The sequence below is a fragment of the Lactuca saligna genome, chromosome 6, assembly GCF_052625555.1.
Source record: "Lactuca saligna cultivar CGN05327 chromosome 6, ASM5262555v1, whole genome shotgun sequence".
In the NCBI taxonomy this organism is placed as follows: domain Eukaryota; kingdom Viridiplantae; phylum Streptophyta; class Magnoliopsida; order Asterales; family Asteraceae; genus Lactuca; species Lactuca saligna.
The window spans coordinates 58,743,877-58,756,780 of NC_136422.1; positions in this window are offsets into that span (position 1 = coordinate 58,743,877).

A 12,904-nucleotide genomic window follows, 5' to 3' on the forward strand; every position below is an offset into this window, starting at 1 on the left:
TGAAAACAAAGTTGGCCCACACTGTGACCTCTTACCCTAAATCGCCAACTCTCCCCCATTTGGGGTCCTAACACAAACCAATTTCTACTCACAGTCGATCGTCACCCCATTTGGGCTCAACCAATACATGCCTATTGTGATCTTGTTCCCTTGAAAAAGTATGTTAACCATATCCATGAGGTAACACTTATCGTACATCCTCAAGACACAATCTCTGTAGAACTCTGATGCCCGGACGAATCGGTCGTCTGCAATTTCAACCTCTAAGGGACAATTCAACATGCCTGAAGACTCAATAATTCTCTTGTTGAGTGTAAGTGATACAAATGATCACCTAGCCCCCGAGTCAAATAACACTCTTACTGGGATGTTGTTCACATAGAACGATCCTAAACAGAACACATAGAGTATAAATATCAAAACTAACATGTTATAAAAGTTAGGGAGAAGAATAATACCCGTCACCACATCCGGTGTGGCATGTGCCTCCTTGAAGATCAGCTGGAAGGCTCGGCCCCTCATCAATGCATAATCTATCTTTCCTTGTTGGCCATTTGTAATCCGTAAGGTCGCTGAAGCTGGTGCCAGCACTGGCACTGCTGAAACCAATCTCGGGCAGTTGGCCTATTTATGGCCCTTCTGTTTCCAATTGAAGAAAATCAGGTGTGATGTTTGAAGGTGGGCGTAAGGTCAGTACAATCCCTGCCAAAGTGCCCAAGCTTGTTGCACTTATAGCATCCCAATCCCCCTAATCAACAAACTCCCTTATGTGTCTTGTTGCATTTCCTACAACGGCTCCGACCATGCTAGCCCTTCGACGTAGAGTCGAATCCCTTTGGTTTCTTCCCAGAAATCCCCATCGTCTTCCCAGTCTCTGCCTTCCTCTTCATGATTTGCTCTATATCAAAATCCCTCTCCCTCTCCCTTCCTATCATGTCATCCAAAGTCGGGCATGCTGAGTAGCTGACATATTTCCGAATGTCAGCTCTTAACATGTCATGGTTCCAGATTTTCTTCATCTCCTCATCATCCGCATACTGAGGCACCAGTAAGGCCCTCTCCCTTACCTTGGCAAAAATCTCTGCCACTGACTCAGTAGTCTATCTCATATCCAAGAACTCCCTAGCTAATTGTTGGATCTCCACATTCGATGCAAACTCGGCTCGAAATCTGATCACAAAGTCTGGCTAGGTGATAGCCTCAATGGTTGGGGCTCTGAACATATCACTAACTGCCTCCCGCTAGTCTCTATCTTTCTCTCTCAAACAACCAATAGCAAACTAGACCTTCGACCCCTCAAGGCAGAAGCTCGTCACCTACGCATACTTAATGTCCGTGATCTATCATCTTTCCACAATAGGCTCCTTCACCCCGTTAATGTCTGGTGCCCCACATCCCTTGAAATCCTTGAAGGAGCGCCTGTGAGCCCCTGGCTAGATTGGTGCGATGTCACTCCTGAATGCCCTAAGGCGATCCTCCATTAGCTCAATAATACTCTCCTTGATTGACGCAAAAATCATCGCGGTCGCCTCAAGTATGCCTCTCGTAATCTCGGATGCAATGAACTCGTGCAATATGTCATCAATTGGCTCGAAACCTATAGTCGAACCTAACCCAGACCATGAACCTTCTGCTCTGTGACATGTCACAACCATTTTGAAACAAAACAGATAATCATCAGGGTCATACATATCATCGAGATGTCTCATACTCACCACAAGTTCCCTGATTTAATCTCAACTATCCTTGATTCGAGTACAGATCATCTGCGTTCAGTAGTACGGGCCCTACTACCTTCCACATCTATCCGTACTTTCCTTAAGAATTGCATTGACCTCACCAAGTCCCTTTCACTACTACTGCTCTCCGTGATAATCTCATCCTAGGCTTATCTTAGGGTAATCTCCAACCCACACTCTGCCATCAGTCGCATAAGAAGTCCCTGCTACCTTTCCCTAACTAGCTCGTGAATACCATTACAAATTACTTTAACCAGATAATTCTTCGATTTAGAGGTCTCTCCCTACAACAGTTAGACTCAGAAGAGAGATGCAAAATAGGGCAAAACCTAACCTTCTGAAATTATTTAGTCCTCGTAATATGTAACTTAACATATTTGTTTACTAGTTAGTTAAAGATAACTAGGACTCCTAAAAGAACAAAGAAAGTAGCATTCGGGAATTGAGTAACCAAAACCAAGCATATCCTAATTAGGCTATCACATCATTGACTAGTCAAGTACTATCATATAGTTCAGTAAGCACATACAGTAGGCGTATACGGCATCTTCCTAGATCCTTATCCCTAATCTGGCATACACTTCTCATACTCATACAGTTGGCTTATAAGGAATCCTTCCAACATCCTTAGCCCTAATCTAGCATCCAGTTCTTATAATCATATCATATATCATAGCAACCATGTATGGGTATCTTAGGGAAAACTTACTTGAGCTCGGCCGATTGCATGCATCACACTCCTTGTTCTTTCTCAAAACTCTTATTTTAATTCTTAGAAAAAATATTAATTGTAAAATTTTCTCATACCCTTGATTTGAGTCCAGAAATCCCCAAAGCTACTCCCGAATCCCTTACACCAAGGCTCTCATACCAACTTGTAATATCCCAAAATTCAAAACCAAAAATTTCAGTTTTAAATTAAATAATTATAAAACAGTTTCTCTGAAAACATCCATAATATCAACTCATATCAAAACCCATGTATCAATAGTCAAAACATATCATGATAAAACAACATCAGATTATAAATCCCAAAGATCTATTGTGCATAAAATGTAGTGTGATGTGTTGTGACCATGTTGGCTCCTTTTCCTTCGAAGTGGAAGTACCTGAAACCAAAATTGAAAACTATAAGCACAAAGCTTAGTGAGTTCCCTCATCATACCACATAATATATAATAACATACTGCCTAGCATATTAGAGTGATGGCCTACCCCTTCGGTCTCTTTTAACTGGTAGTTACCTAGTATATTAGGGTGCTGGCCTACCCTTTCGGTCCCTTTCAACTAGTAACTGCCTATCATATCTGGGTGTTGGCCTACCCCTTATGCCTCTTTCAACCGATAATGGGGACTATTTCACCGCTACCACTACCTCATATCATCCTAGTACATAAACATATAATTCACATTCTGCTTAGCATATCTGGGTGTTGGGTTACCCCTTCGGTCCTTACGACTGGTAACAGGGTCTATCCTATCCCTCCTGCCACTATCACATAATATCATAGCATACTAGCACATAAATCATAACAGATCGTAACATACCAGACAATTATCACAAAGAAAATTATCTCAACTATAATCAACTACTAGTGAGTCGGCATTGGTGCCTTCGACCCACTTCTACTGGAAGGTAACTCACCTCTAATTCTATAAAGTAGCTATAAATCCTCGGCTCTGAAATCAACCCCACTTAAACTCCTACATATAAAAGATTTCCTTTAATTCCTCGTTCATACTCATAACCCCTTAAGGTTCAACTTTGTTCAAAGTAAAAGTCAAACTTAATACCCTGGTCAAAGTCAACATTCTGTTCAAAGTCAACCTTCTGTTCAAAGTCAACATTCTGTTCAAAGTCAACCTTCAAAGTCAACCTTACACCAACTCGTTGAGCTCAAGAATTCATAAGAACCTAAAATCACGATCTAACTTATCGAGTTCTTTCACGAACTCGTGGAGTTCCTCCTATCAACATAATCGAGACTTTCCCACCTATCTCGTCTAGTCCGTCCTTGAACTTTTTAAGCCCTTCCTTTTTACAGAATTAGGGCATTTTGACTCAACTCGTCGATTTCCTCTATCAACTCATCGAGTTCTTTGGTTTGATAAGCTTTATTAATGTGTTAAGCCATTATTCTCCGAGTCTAAGTCCCATATTCCAAATCCGAGTCGAAAACACATCTAGGAGGTTAAAGTTTCTGGCGTTCCCCATTAAGACTCATCCTAGAAGAAATAAGCCCCAAACATAGCTCAAAAAGGCTTAGTTTCAACTTCAAAACCAATCAAAACTTCAAGATATGCCATAGGATCATAGAATTATACTCTAGGGACAGTTTAGTCACTTAAAGTTCCTATCTTTACTTGCATGCATATACTACTTCGCTCAAAAAGCTCAAAAGATGATCCACAAGTTGCATGGGACATCCAAGGCCTTATAGTTGGCACCTTTATGTCATGAAGTCCCCTATAGACCCTAGATCTGAAAGGTTTGACCCCATGGGACGTCTATGTCCTAAAGACCAACATTGTTGGACCAAAATATGGAGAAAACCTCCTAAAACTAGATCTAAACATCATATAAGCAAGGTAGGAGATTTAGACCTCAGATGAACCAAAAATGAAGCTCAACTTCTAGATCTACTCTCCTTTTACATGTCCTTGCTCCTTCTTTAAGTATCCTCTTCTTCAAAATCACAAAGAATGCACAAAACTGGCTCAAAACTCTTAAAAGTGGATTAGGGTTTCGTGGCTAGGGTTTGCAACAATGGAGGCTATAAATGACGCCAACTTATGAGGATTAATGTGTTTAAATAGGGTGCAAAAACTATGAAAATTAGTGTATCATTCTGCTAGTCCTACTCGTCATGTTGAGGCTCATCGACTTGTCGAGTAGACTTCATAACCCGCGTCCAAAGCCATCTATACTCACCAAGTTTGGGGCCTCCAACTCGTTCAGTTTCTATACGAAAATGAATAAATTGAGAATTAAATACATATGAAGAACTGGACGTTACATTTGGATTCTTAATACGGTCGTATCTTTTGCATAGTAACTCTGTTTTAGACGTTCTTTATATTTTTGGAAAGAGGGAAACATGTACTACGAGACTAGAATGTTTGTTTTCCTCATAATTGCTTAATACAAAATTTTATTTCTTTAGATGCATTACTAGGGTTGCAGTTTGAGCTGTTTGATTTGTTAGCCAGTTTACACATTTGGAAGTAAGATACCATCTGGTATCTTTTAATATTTTAGATCAACTAATTTATTTTACATTAGATGTACCAAAAATCAATGAATCAAATTACAAAGAGATTTACAGTAAACTTGACTGTTCACAGTCTTTGACCTAAATTTTGGGATGTCACATTATTCGTTATTTGTATCTATTAATATTTAGGTATCCTACACAATACCATCTATCTATAGACATGGATACATAAACTTATGATTATACTACGTATAATCATTCACAATCTAAAATCTGTTACGGATTCACATATACCTTTTCTCATCATCATTTCTTTTATAGGATTCTAGTACATATAATCCTTTTCTTGCTTTCTCTTTATCATGCTCATATACATGACTCACACACACACACACACATATATATATATACATATATATATATATATATATATATATATATAAATCCATTTTAACAACATAGAGAGAGTGATAGTTATATCTCACCTTCTTAGTTAGTAAGGACTAAGTATCCCTCTTGGCTCATTTTTTCAATCAATGCATCTTAGCTCATCCTCTTGGTCAATACATATTCATACAACATTTCAAGTTCTTTAAAAAATTTCTTAGCCTATTAAGAGCTTATCTGCTTCTAACCTTCAAAATGATCACTTAATTGATCCTAATTCTAACTTTTATTCTATCCTTCTAAATTCAATCCAATCAACAAATTATTGATCTCATAATACTTAATTCGTCATAATTTAAAATATAATGCATCAATTCATAGATAACCACTAGTGAGGGTTTCAAACCGAAAATCTCATTGGATTGATTCATTCATGAAAACATTTTCAAAGCTTGGTGAAAGCTTCTAGACATTATCAGTAGCATCATATTTACTCTATATGCTAATCAAACTAAGCAATCTACCCAATTCATAAAAACACCATTAATTCGTAATTAGCTTAATTATGGAGAAGATAATCACTTAACGAGTTTCCACCATTCGATTCAAGCCACAAACATCCATATCTGCCATATGATCCATTTTCCTTCTCCAAATTGTGCTAGCTCATATATAGATGGGTTTAGGGTAACTTATGATGAGAATGCACTAAGCCTAAGGTTTTGAAATGTTGTGTAATCGTTCTGTAGTTATGTGTTTACCACGTTGTGATGACTTGTTGACACGGGGTTAAAGGCGGTCACTTAATTCCCATGCCATGGCCATTAGTTTGCCACATAATGGTACTCTTTCTCAAAGGAATCCAACTTTGGACACGTTGTCGTGACACCCATATAACATGTAGTGGGGCTAAATACATTTATATTCTTTAATACGATCGAATCTTGTCACGATGTGACATCCCGAAATTTAGGTAAAAAACTATGAACGCTTAATTCACAATAAATCTCTTTATAGTTTACTCAATGAGTTTTAGTGCATCTTATGTAAAATTAATTATTTCATTTCAAATTTTATAAGATATCAGATGATATCTTACTTCCAAATGTGTAAAGTGACAAACGAATGAAACAACTTAAACCGCAACCCTTGTTAATGCGTCTGGAAAACTAAAATTTCGTATTAAGAAATTATGAGCAAAGAAAACATTTGTAAATCATAATACACGTTCCACTGTTTCCAAAAATATAAAGTTTGTATGCAAAAGATACGACAGATATAAGAAAGCAAACTAGTAAAACACTAACTTTCTTTAAACTGCTAAACCGAGTCGATCTGTTGAGGCACTTGCACTCCTCCGATGTAAATTCTGAGAGTGTTTTTGGACTAAGATATGGCCTAATATTTAATTTTATACTTAAAATTTTTTTAGCAATAATATTTGCAAAAGTCGAAAAATCGAGCATTTGAGGCCATTTAGACGAGAAAATTTAAACGTGATTTCCCAATGTTCTATAACTTGAAAAATTAATCCGTTCGGGTTTCTAGAATCATTAAATAACCCTCTATCATATGAAACATTCAAAAAAATATCTGACACCGAGATCTCGAATTTACATTTCAAAGTGAGTTTTTAGCATTTTAAGAGGGTATAACCTCACCAGGGCCCACTAGACTTGTGTGGGACAAAAATTATTAACTCTCACTTGCCCTTACCCACATTTTTATGCCCATTCCTTTTTGGTGTGCACTATTAACCCTCACTTGCCTTTACCCACATTTTTATGCCCATTCCTTTTTGGTGTGCACTCTTCATCATCTAGTACAAGGTATGGAGGCCAAAAATGCTCACTTAGGCTTTGAAGTAAGGTCTTCCCAAGGTTGTGTATCTCTCTTCTAGCTATAAATAAAAGGCTTCTCTTCCTCATTTATGACATCAAATAATAGCCTTCATATCACTCTCTCAATCACTCTAAACCTCTCTTTTTCTAGGTTTATAAGCACCACCACTACACACCACCATAACTCCACCTTATTCCACCACCGTTACTACCTTACTTTGATCGAAATTACCACCCAACACCACCTCCTTTCACTACCTTTCGTTGAGTTCAAGCCGAAAGCAGCAAGAAAACGGGCAGCAAAGGTGTTACCACCCAATCGCCACCCCACTACCGCTAGAAGTTCCGGCCATCCAATCGCCACCCCACTACCGCTAGAAGTTCCGGCCACCACCTTCGGTATTTATATTTTGCTTTGTTTCCGTCGATCGCAAATGATCCAGCCAAAACTTGAGGTTTTTTTTTTAGTCACATTCGGACGTCGAACATTGGAGGTGATAAAGTCCCTCCTGTTTAAAATTCATTTTAATTTAATCGAAACATACCCTCCTTGAAAATCTCTTTCAAAACAACTCCCAAACACCCAAAATTTCATTTCAAATAAATTCCTAAACCTCCTCCTTGACAAATTCTCACAAAATAAGTCCTAACTCCTTAAAGCTTAATTCTAAATATTTAAATAACCCCTCCCATGGAAATTGTTACAAAATAAAATCAAAACCCCATAGTTTGATTTAAATAAACCATTTTAGTCTCTCGTTTGGAAATGGTTAACAAAATAGGTCCTATTCGGTTTATTTATTTTTAACAAATCAACTCTATGGTTTGGTTAAATTACAAAACAACGCATAGTTCTTAACTAATACCAAAAATTCCCAATGATTTATTAGATATATAAATTAATCCTGACGGTGCGTTTTAGAAGCGACACATTGCGGTTTCTCACGTCAAACTCTCGAAACGAATCAAACAAGCACACATTAAGGTGAGTATTACGATCCCTCTTTTCTATTTGTTATATGTTTTGGGAGAAAATGCATGTGCTTACTTATGCTAGCTTATGAAAAACTATAAAAAAAATATTATTATTTTATATAAAAACAATAACTTGTTTATAAAATATTGGTTTGACATATATATGTTATAAACACATAAACTAGTTTTAAACATCGATATTTATATATGTTATGTTGCTAAAATAATACAACTAATAAAATAAAATGTCATTTTACTATAAAACCTTATGAGTTTATACGACAACATATGTCATAAAGTATGTAGTATTTCAAGAGTTCAAACTATTACCAAGCATGTATATTTATAAAGTTTATACATGAACATTCCTTGATACATACCTCTTTATAACAACTACTACTTTACACTATACATACATACATACCGGATATACTTAGTTTATGCCTAGCAACCTATACCCTTATAATTTACGACTGGGAGCTATTCACATACTTTAGTTAAGGGCTTTTTAGTGAGACTATATTCCTTAGCTAAGTATAAATGCTTAGCATACCCACTCTACTATAACCGTTGATCGGTGGAGCGAGATATATATATATATATATATATATATATATATATATATATATATATATATATATATATGTATATATATATATATATAGACACACACACACACACATGTAGGGTTGACATCCTCACCTGCGGTTGCTAGCTATAACATCGACCGATCAATCGGAGCGGGTGATAAATGTCTACAATCGTTACTACAACGTCTAATGAAGCATTATAGTAGGTTACATTCAGTTACATAGCTCGGTTATAGAACTCACTATAAAAATTAACTCAAATTGGTCTTTGTCTCTATATATATCTCTCTCTCTCTCTCTCTCTCTCTCTCTCTCTCTCCCTCTCTCTCTCTTTTTCACTACAACTCATGCACTTGATTCTTTCAAAACTGTTTTAATTATGGATTTACTTATACAAATACACCTTTTCGTTTTCCAAAGTTTTTTCAAAAACTTTTTACAAACACAGTTTTAAATATGGTTTACTTATAAAGAAAACACTTTCTGAACGCTTTTAAAAGTATTGTTACTGATGTCAACAAAAAACATGTAACCATCACCAACCTTGTGTTGACCCTCAAAACAACATGTATTCTCAGGGAAATAGAAATCAAGCAGCTTAGACGACAGATAGTCATGGATTTCAAGCAATCTAGTTTACTATTTTTTTGTTATGTCTGTCTAATTGTGTTAAGGCAATTCATGTACTATATTGTTATCTGTAAGAACCGTGTATTCAAACATCTAGATGTAATACAAATGTTGCTTTTTTATTGTTGTATTTGTGCTATATATTCAGTTTACCTGTGATCCATGAAATAAGTCGCACAACTCGTCATGTTTTGCAGCCTCGACCAGGGGTGTGACACGCGCCATGGTAATCTACCCACTGCGTCGTGGTAGCCACTTGACAACAACTCCTTGGATGATTCCATTCCAACTTTAAGGACACTCTTTGTTCTAACTTCTAACATACATTACATCTATAGTTCTTACATGTTTTCGATATTCTTTATATCCAAGCGAAGGTAGGAACATACTCTACAGCTATATTTAGCTAATTCTGTAACACTGTAAATTTCAAAACAAATTTTTCGATTTTCTTATAAAACAAAATTCGATTAATATTCATCAATAACCATATTAATTATCCAATATAGGTCAATACAAAATCCCAAGATCACAATGTAAAAACTCCGAGTGTGTGTGTACGGATCAAGCCGACGCCTTCCCGCGGTCGTCACTAGTACCTGAAACAATAACATCAAACACTGTAAGCACAAGGCTTAGTGAGTTCCCCAAAATACCACATAGAACACATATTAGCCACTCGAGGCTATAACTCTGTGGGTCCGTGCACCCAAACTCTGTGAACCCTCAGGTTCTAGCTCTGATAAACATGCACTACATAAATCACATAGAAATAATGCAGTACAACACATAACATACATAGCATACAAATACTCTATCACATAACTCTGGTTACCTACTCAAGGTAATATAGTATAATGAGAAGACTCACCTCACGTATCTCGGTATCTCACGACTCCTGGAAATCCCTCGTGCTCGATCCTCCGAGCTCTAATCCTCCTATAACATTATATGTTTCTAATTAACACTTTATATCTCTAAGGTTGACTATCCATAAGAAGTCAACACAGGTCAACTCTGGTCAACGGTCAACGGTCAACTCTGACCGGACTCGGCGAGTACCATGGCGACTCGGCGAGTCTAGACGTTCTCACCAACCCTCTGAAATCCCCTTACTACACGTCGAGTATTCCCCCCCTTTACTCGACGAGTTTCACCTGAATGAATCGCGGGGCCACCGCGACTCAACTCGCCGAGTCTCAAGGACAACTCGGCGAGTCCAAGTTTGACTCAGTCCACTCGTCATCCCTTCTCCAACTCACCCTGACTCACTGAGTCTACCCATGACTCGATTGGACCACTCGCTGAGCAGCCCCAAGGCAATCTTCAAGCTACTCGCCGAGTTAGATGAACAGACTCGGCGAGTCCATGCCATGCAACCACTCCAACTTGCTTCTAAGGTCAGATCTGCTTCCATAAACTATATATCTGGCCTCCCTCGACTGATTCATCACGTAAAGCTCCTATCTTGGTGCCCATAACACACCCCATAGCTCATAAATGGAGTTTTTGACCTAAGGCATGAGGATTCCAATCCAAAGCCTCCATTGATTCCCAAAAAGCTTGGGTAAAGGGACACTCTGGACCTCTAAGGGTCCAGATCTATGGTTCAAACCTCATAAGGGACCAAGAGGACACTAGATCTTGCCATAAAAGGGTTCAACAAACCCTAAATCTAGATAAACAACAACAAGGAAGAAGGTAACTCGGATTTATTACCACAAAAGTGATGCTCTGGACTCCAAACCCACAGAAGTGGCTCCTCTTGCTTTCCCTTGGCTAGCTCTTCTCCTTCCTTGCAACAATGGCACCTCCAAGGTCAATAAGGGCCTCCTACTTAGCTCCAAATGCTCACACTCGATTAGGGTTTCACTCAAGGGGCTGGTGAGCAAAAATGACGGCCATTAGGCCCTTTAAATAGGTCTCAAACCCGAGAAATTAGGGTTTCATTACACAGCGCTGACTCGCCAAGTCCATATCCCGGACTCGTCGAGTCCAGGCGCGATCCCGCGTCTAGATCCGCGTCCCTACTCGGCGAGTCTGAGCTCCAACTCGTCGAGTCCCCCTACAAATCAACAAAAAAAATACAATATACAAGATACCTGATAAAATCCGGTTGTTAAGAATTCTTATTGAATTAATATAGGTCTTAATCTATTAAGTAAAAAAGTTTACCCAAGAACATAAAATTTCTCATTTACCTGTTTAACCAAAATGCATATTCTCATCCATTCTTTCTCTTGAACTTACTCATATAATCTATTCTAAGTGACTTCAAAATCTTTTTAGCCATTTTCATAAAGTCGCAACTTCATAATCTCATATTTCTCATAATCGACCATTTTGCCCATTTGGTAAATATTTGAATAATAGTCAAATCTTTCTAAATTTTAGGTTCTTACAATAAAGGTTTTTGGCCTACTGTGACAAAAATAACAATGCATGTTCTATTACCTATGATAACTGAGGTTAATGTGGAGCTTGAGTAGCTTGATGTCAAACTGCATTCTTACATTGTAATTTAGACGATAAAGCCTTCTTCTACATCCTATCTCTTAGAAAATAAATAGGAAATGCTACAAGCTATTGTTCTACTTTTCACGATGACCAGTATGTCTCAGCCAGACGATTCCTTAATATTAAGAAAAATCATATATGTTTGTTGAAGAAATCTTTATATGGTTTGCCGCGGTTCCCAAGGAAGCTATACAAAAGGTTTGTTTCATTTTGGATTTCTTATGGCTGCGATCATTAGCAGTTTTATAAGTACGTTTTCTTGAACAAATTTTTTGATGGTTCCTACATATATTTGTTGATATATGTTGATGACATATTGATTGCAGCTAAGAATATAGATGAAATTAATAAATGAAAATCCTCATTAAAAAGTGTATTCGAGATGAAGGATTTGGATGCAACAACTAATATACTAACCATAGAGGTTTGGAGGGTTTGATGAGAAAGGTGGTTATAAATTTCTCAGCAAATATATATTGGAAGTCTTGCAATCATTTGATGTACATCGAAAAGTCCAAACTATGTTGTGCACCTTTAGCACTTAGCATCAAACTTTAAACTAAACATGTTTTTTACTTGTTTTTATTTCAGATTACTTGTCTATGGGTTCGGTCTAACATTTGCTACGGTTTACATTTACATGTATTCCTAGCTATTGATTGCAATGTAATAACTTTGAACAACACTCGAATAATATAAGAGTTCTCATATTCTTAATTGTGGACGTAGGCCAGATTGAACAGACTCGGCGACTCCATGCCATGCAACCACTCCAACTTGCTTCTAAGGTCAGATTTGCTTCCATAAACTATAGATCTGGCCTCCCTCGACTGATTCATCACGTAAAGCTCCTATCTTGGTGCCCATAACACACCCCATAGCTCATAAATGGAGTTTTTGACCTAAGGCATGAGGATTCCAATCCAAAGCCTCCATTGATTCCCAAAAAGCTTAGGTAAAGGGACACTCTGGACCTCTAAGGGTCCAGATCTATGGTTCAAACCTCATAA